The sequence below is a fragment of the Gasterosteus aculeatus genome, chromosome 17, assembly GCF_964276395.1.
Source record: "Gasterosteus aculeatus chromosome 17, fGasAcu3.hap1.1, whole genome shotgun sequence".
Lineage (NCBI taxonomy): Eukaryota > Metazoa > Chordata > Actinopteri > Perciformes > Gasterosteidae > Gasterosteus > Gasterosteus aculeatus.
In genome coordinates, this window is record NC_135705.1 from 16,503,883 (window position 1) to 16,511,511 (window position 7,629).

The following is a 7,629-nucleotide window of genomic DNA, read 5'->3' on the forward strand; positions in this document are numbered from 1 at the left end:
AGCTGACGGAGACATCTCCTGTTCCATCTCAGCGGACAGCGAAAGCTTAATTTCCCCACCCGTCACCGCGGCTCACTGTCTGCCGCGAGGACGCATTGATTTGATAAAAGACGCTCCACCCGCCACATATTACATCTCATTTCACTGACACGATAGTTGTGCCGGCTGAAGGACCCAAGCCGACCCCGACCCTTGACCTCTAGAGAAATGAAAAGGGCAGCTATGGATAATTCTGGAGCACCTCCTTGTGCACGTGTAACTAAAAGTGTCCAACGGTGAGGCAGCTTGTGTGTGCCACAGTTTTACACAAACTAATTTAAAAGCTAGATAATAGGTTACGCTCAGGATCACAACACTACAGTAAAAACAGTCAACCTCAATATAAAACACTGCCTAAAATTACTTAAATGATTTAAAAAGTCTGCAGCAAACCAAATAAAAGAGATGCACCTCTTATTTAAAAACAAGCCCATTTAAAAGGACAATTTAATATTAATTAAAAAATCATAAAATCATAAATTTGATGACGAGGCGCTTACAAATATAAAGCCAAATAGCGGACGGATTTGTAAATCTCGTCATCAAATAAAGTTTAAAATACTATATAGCTAATAGAATATAGCTAATACTAATTGCGTTCAAATCAACGCTGCACTAACTCCTGAATGCCTTTCAAGGGGCGATGCGTCAAACCTTCATATAATCATAAGAGACGCACCTGCCGACCTTTATTAGACGCACCAATTAAAATAAGGCAGAAAAAAGCATCTGCAAAAATAAACACCTAAATGTAACATCCATAACTCACACAAATACGTTATCAAAACATGGCAACAATTCAAATTACTGATGCTAATACATACTAATGTCTGTCTGCTAAAGGGAGCAGGGCTTTGTTTAGCACAGTAAGCTTATGTCCATCCTGAGAAGAACAGTAATCCAATAGTGGGTTTGTTCCCCTAAGGATGATATATCTGCTTTTATGGCCTGTTTATGTCTGTGTTTGCACAAACTTTGTAATGGAGGTCATAAAATGTGCATACTGCTTGAAGGTACAGATTTTTTCACAGTGGGGATCTATTTTTGGCTACAGTGGAAAGAGCAGTGATGCTTGTTCTCTTCTGAATGTTATATTTTTTTAATTTCCTGCATTCACTATACTATTGGTTTCAGACAGCTACATTTTCAAGTGATCTATACAAACAAGGGGGAGGGGAGGTATGGGGGGGGGGGGGCATGCAATATTGTCCTCCTTATGCCAACTTTAGATCAGTTTAATGTGACACATTCTACAGAGCTGGGAAGGTTTTAATGACATTACTGACATAATGTTTCATTACAGTCTGCTGGCTAACTTAGTCCAGTGACAGCAATGTCGTTTGCACATATCTCGTTGATCCAATAAGCCACATTTCATTAGCTTAATCTGAATTGTTATTGCTATTTCAACATGTTTTTCTCAATAACAGTCAGATATGTTTCACACTTTCTCTACAGCCGGATATCTTTGTTAGCCACTCACACTTTAAGTGGCTCCATCACCTGACATTTAAATCTCGGTTAGTGCACTGGTGCCACACAGCTGAATTCATAAACCAATATGATCCAACAGAGCAAGACCCCACTCAAGAAAACAAGTGTGAGCATTAGAGACAATGGCCACTGGGTCAATGAGGGGTGAGGAGAGAAAGTGAGTCCCAGGAGACGGAGCAAGAGGGATTTTCGCTGCACCAAATAATGACAACTCGGGCAATATGACCCTGCCAATGTGTTGAGACGACAGTAACGATTGGTTGTGGTCCATTGTATGAGAGTTGACCCTTTTGACCTCTAGGTTGCCATGGAAACACACCTTCTCAATAGGAGTGATAGCTGCTGATTGGCAGCGTTAGGAATGACACCCGTCACTTGGTGCACGTATTACCCAAAGATAAATGCAAACCCTTTCTTCTGCTTCCCATCGAGAGACAGTTAAACCACACCGGAGCAATACTGTGGCCTGCGCATTGTTGACGTGTTAAATCGCATAGTCAAATATACACGCTAAAGCATATTACACACTTTGGTGGTTTTGCTTCTTCCATAAATGAAAATTGACCGTGCTGTTTGTGCTGATGCCGGTAGAAAACCCACCAGGTTGTGCATGAAGCATCCTTCCCTCCGCCACACCCTTCTTCCCTCGAGGCTGGTTGTGCATGAGAATACATGAGAGCCTGGCTTTAACCACCTCAGCAAAGTGTCTGACCAGAGACAGGACAGCTGGACCGCTCTTGTTTCATTGCACGCCATACATCCAGAAAGGTGACAAAAACAAACACCCAATGAATATATGGGACAAAATGAGCCGGAGTTAAAAGTGAAATAAGATCAAAATTAAAACTGATAAAAGTGAGAAAAGTCTGGTGATGTTGTATTGTCAACAAAAAAACAGAACAAAATCAACAATTAATTGATACTATACTAACAAGTACTGTCTGTGTATGCACAGCTTATTCCTCTGTGCCATAGAGCTCCATTGTCGTCCAAAACAACAAAACTAGAAACACACCAGCGAGCGACACTGTTGCACTGGGTGACATGTTACTTCATCACCGTGATCCCCACTTACACTGTCTAGATGCTGAAAATACTTTAAATTCAAAGGTATATTGATCCACAGCTAAAAATAACCCTCAAGAAATGGTTCATTACTGCCATTGGAGTAACATTTTCTGAACCTACAGAGCGCAGCGGCTAATGGAATATATTGAGTTTTCATATGTTGTGACACATTTGAAAAGATCTGGTTTGAGTCTTCATCAGTTTTCGTTAGTTTTGTTTCATGGGCAGTCTCATCCTTTAAGATATGTGATCAAATGATTTTCTCTCTGGAGTAAAATGTCATTATCTACCCTTGCTGTGGGGAAGCTGAGACACAGTACAGAGATGCACAGCGTGAGCACAAATACAGCACAATGATCCCAAGACGAGGACTACTTTGTATCATTTTGTTTTTAAATTTTTTATGAACTGTACTAAAATGATGTATGAAAATGATGTTGTAATAAACAAAAAAAAAAATCTGATTTTAAATATGCTGAAACTTCAGCATGATCAGAGCGCATGTGTTGCGAGGCATAGACAAGCAAAATATACAAGACCAGTGAGTTAGAAGGGTTCTCACATTGTTGCAAAGGCTACATCTCATTTTCATGCAGATCTCTCATTTCCTGTCTGATGAAGTCGTCTTGATTAGAAAAGACTTAATCATTCCAACACAAAAGCCTGTGGAGACACAAAGAGGGAGCTTGTGGTGCTGGCTGTTGATATTGTTCTATCAGACAGCTCGAAGGGAGGAAGTCCTCCGTCTGAGCTGCCAGGCTCGGCTTTTTTTTTTTTTTTGGTGGGAGTGGAGGAGAGGGGAGGGAAGAGAGGGGAGGGAGGGGTGAGGGGGGGTGGGGGGGTTCTGGGGATAAGAGACTGCCCTGTTATCTTTGTGTGAAAGGTCACACAGGTCTAGCGGAAGAAGCAAAAGCAACAACCATCTGTGTTTTCCACACACTCTGGTGCGTCCATCCAGGGAGCGCGGACAGCCGGGCTGAGTGAACACACACATGCACACGGACATCACATCGCTCATCCATATCTGTGATGAAACATGCATTGTCAGAAGAAGTTGGAAAGCCCCCAGATATGTTTTCTCTCCTGTGATGTGTGCGTGGGAGTGTCGTTGTTTTTGCAGCGCACACAATTTATGCACATTGCTCACAATGAATGGTGTTGATTTATCTGAGGTCTTGTTCTGATTTTGTCTGTGTGTTTGTTTTTCATTTGTGTGATACCTTCAACGTCCATATTTCACTGTTCAACTATGAAGAATCACAAAGGAATTAATGCACTCCAGCATGATCGTGGACGCAGCCTTACACGTGGGCTCAATGCACATGTTCCTTCTCTTGCATGTTGTTACATAGGTCACACAAAATTGAATACAGCCACAGTTGTACAGCAGCTCTGGCAGAGAAGTGTGTTTCGTTAGCAGGAGGATCTGCATCCTCCCAGTCGCAAAACACTGGAGTAAATCCAGGCTCTGGGCTTCTTTGGAGAACCTGTGCACAGCACACACTTCACATGGACACACACACTTGTTCAGAGCAGATTCCATGTGGGAAATATGTGTTATATTGCCACGTGGGACATGAGTGTTCAGGGCCATTAAAATGGTAAACACAAACACACCGCAGAGATTGTGTAAATATAGAACACGGTAAAACCCTTCATAGATACGGACCACATTAACTCAACGGCCCCTCACAATGAAAAGACCCAACAGCGCTCGTTAATCTCTGACGCCAAAATGTTTTGACTGTGCCATTGTGCTTAATTTGGAGAGCACATAAATGCTGTGTTTCGTTGGGAGTTTTATATTGAATCAGTAAATCATTGTTTTTACAGTGCAGTTCGGTGGATTGTCTCTTTGGCGAAAAAAGAAAAAGAATAACAAAATTCATCCGTTATCAGAGTGTGACCTACTCTTTTGACTTGTGGGTAATTAACGGCAGGGTGACAGCTATTGTAGCCGTGGCCTTTTACTGCTGAGCAACAGTACTTTGTTTTTTTATAATGGAGAACTGCGGGCATTTTACCTTGGGTTAGGTTCATAGGACGGCCTTAACACAAACAGCTCTGCTGAAATGGCGTGTATGTGATCACATGAGCCATGGGTACACCTCTCGATTATTTGGATCAGTTGACATCGGGGAAATCCACATTGTGATTATATCACGTCCAGGACACAGCGTCTTTGTTATTCAAATGACAACAATGATGTGGGTCGGTTTCATTGATTTCTTGTAGAGTTCTGAAGGCCCTGTGGGGAATCAAATCTGTATTTGCTGCTTTTTGATGGAGTGCTGACTTTCAAAGCTGCGTGTGTGTGTGTGTGTGTGTGTGTGTGTGTGTGTGTGTGTGTGTGTGTGTGTGTGTGTGTGTGTGTGTCTCCGGGGGGTTTGGTGGGAGGGGATCCTTGCTTAATATTGTTGGGAGATCGGAGTATTCAGTGCTGACAACAGGGTTTTCTAGTTTCTCTCAGGTTACGCAAAACTGTTTTTCTGCATAAAGACGCTTGAGTTTCGTGGGCACCAGCGGTTGATGTTGTTTTGTGATATAAAGTTTATATAAAATATATAAAGTCTGCTCTCTATTGTCCACTTTTATACATACCCTCTGCTCCAAAGTTCCTTGTTCAGAATCTAAAGCTCGGGGCTGTGTTCCCCCCACTAGGGATCAATAAAACATGCCAATAGTGATTTGATCCGTTACAGCAGTCAAGCGCTTTGCCGTCCAATTACAAAGGTTTTTGGGTCACCTTAAAGAGTGAAAGCCTGATTGCCCTTGTGTATCACATCAATACCTGAACTTATTAAACTAAAGCTACTTTGCATAACTGTTTTATTTAGTGCCTTATTTTCTCAGAAACCTTTTTCTGTTGCAAAGCTGCCACATACGTTAAAGAACACGTTACGTCCTGATGGGCCGAAACATTTGCATTTGCATTCCAGTAATCGGCCGCATTGATGTGTGCTGTCACATAGCTGTAGTCTCAGAGGGGAATAAAAACACTCAGCACATCCATTGAGTCCAGTGTCCAGCGGCTGGCAATGCAGGTGTTTATAGATTGCCTCGGCTCTGGGAACAAGTTGCTGACCCCTTTCCCTGATCCCTTTCCTGTTTGGCATTGCGTGTGCAGCCGAGTGGAGGGGAGATGGAGTCTGTTTGTCCCCAGTTAGCACAGCATGTTTTTCCTAATGTCTCCGTTCCCCTTTTTTCTTCTCCAGTCCAGTCATGTTCCAGGTGGGGTGACAAACACGGCGCGCAACCACAGGCAGTCCAGGAAATTTTTCAGTACTTTGTCCAAAAAACATGTTTTGACCGCCTGTGCCACATCTGGAGGGATATTTATTCTGCAAGCCATTCTTTTCTGCGGCCACATGACACAATACTCTTGACAGGTTCTATTTGCGCACTCTGCAAAAGCAAAACATATTTTTGACAAATGAAACTGAAAAAAAAAGAGGTCGTATTTAGCAATTGTGAGTGGAATACTCTTGAGAGAGGGAATCTGGCACAGCCAAAAGTCCAGATTGGAGCTATCTTTAGTCGTGCAGTTCAAAAACAAAAGACTTTATGGCCACTATAAATGTGCTACTACTGACACATTAAAAACTGTCTTGGCATCAACACTCCGTAATGGTAATTACAGTTTCCCATTGTAACAAGTGGAAGCAAAACAATCGACTCACAGTGATTTCATTCTCTTGGTGCAAAAAACTACATGATTCAGCATCCTAACCACACAAATAAACAGCTTAATTACTGCAGCAAACACATTTGCCGCATCTTCAACACGAATGATTTCACATTAAATACCCTCTTTAGTGAGATGCTTAATAATTTAGAAATGGCATCATTATACTGAGCATTTAATGAGATACTGCAAAGACAAGATCCGGTAATGGTGACATGAACTCTATCTATAACTACCTCTTTGAGTCCGCCGAAGCTCTGCACCTGCAGCAGAGCTTCATTCTTCCTGCACCAAATTCCTGGAGTGGGAATTTCGCTGTGCATGATGTCTGCCGCTGCAGCAGCCAGGAGCAGAGCCCCGCGGTGCTCCGGCGCAGCTCATACTTCTGTTGAGCGTCTCTGCATTTCAACTCAACTCAGCTGGAAAACTCCACCAGAAGTCTGCAACTTTGTTTGACCTTCAAGGTGCGGGTGTTCGATCGTGCATGGGGAGCTGACAGATGAAAGACTCCAAGTGGGAGACGATCAGCCTCCCCCTGTGTTGCACAAGGTGCCTCTGTCCTTGAAAGCCCACATGGAGTCCCAGGCTCAACCTGGTCAAGGTTTGTCTGTTCCCCCGAACCGTTGGCCCCGATCAGATCCATCAGAGGTTACTTAAGGGGTTAACACCAACAACCTTTCCCATCTGTTGCTAAGGAAGTGTTGCCTGTTGTGCAGGAAACAGGGAGAGCGGTTTCCTGTTATGAAGAGAGAGGTTTTTAAAGAATTGCATTCATTCAATCATGCAACAGATTCCGGGCCAGGAAGCCCTGCCAATAGCAAAAGCTTTGGTGTCCTAGAAAAATTGTATTTGGGAACCTCTATGTTTCAGGAAATATATATGCCTACATACAGAGGCTGCCGAAGAAGCACCAAGGAGGATATATGCTCAATCTCTGAGCTCTCAATCTCTGACGAACGGTATAATCCTCCATATAAACACCTTTCCACAAAGATCTAATTAACAAAATGATGTACAAAAACACAACCGTAGATTTGATGCCCAGAATTAATCATGGCTTATGTCAAAATCCCTCACACTGAGTGGATTTGGCGTCGAGGCGTGCCACTGCTATTGTGGCACTCTGACCCCACATCTGTGGAGAAGTGTTCTAAAACAGAAGATAACCAGATGCGAATGAACAATTCCCCAGATGTTACGCCGTGCATTGCGATAGTGACAGAGAGAGAGAGAGAGAGAGAGAGAGAGACAGGGAGGAGGAGGAGGAGGAGGAGAGAGGGTGGGAGAGGGTGTGTGTGTGGGGGGGGGGGGGGGGGGGGGTCGCGCTCAGCGCTGTAGGCTGG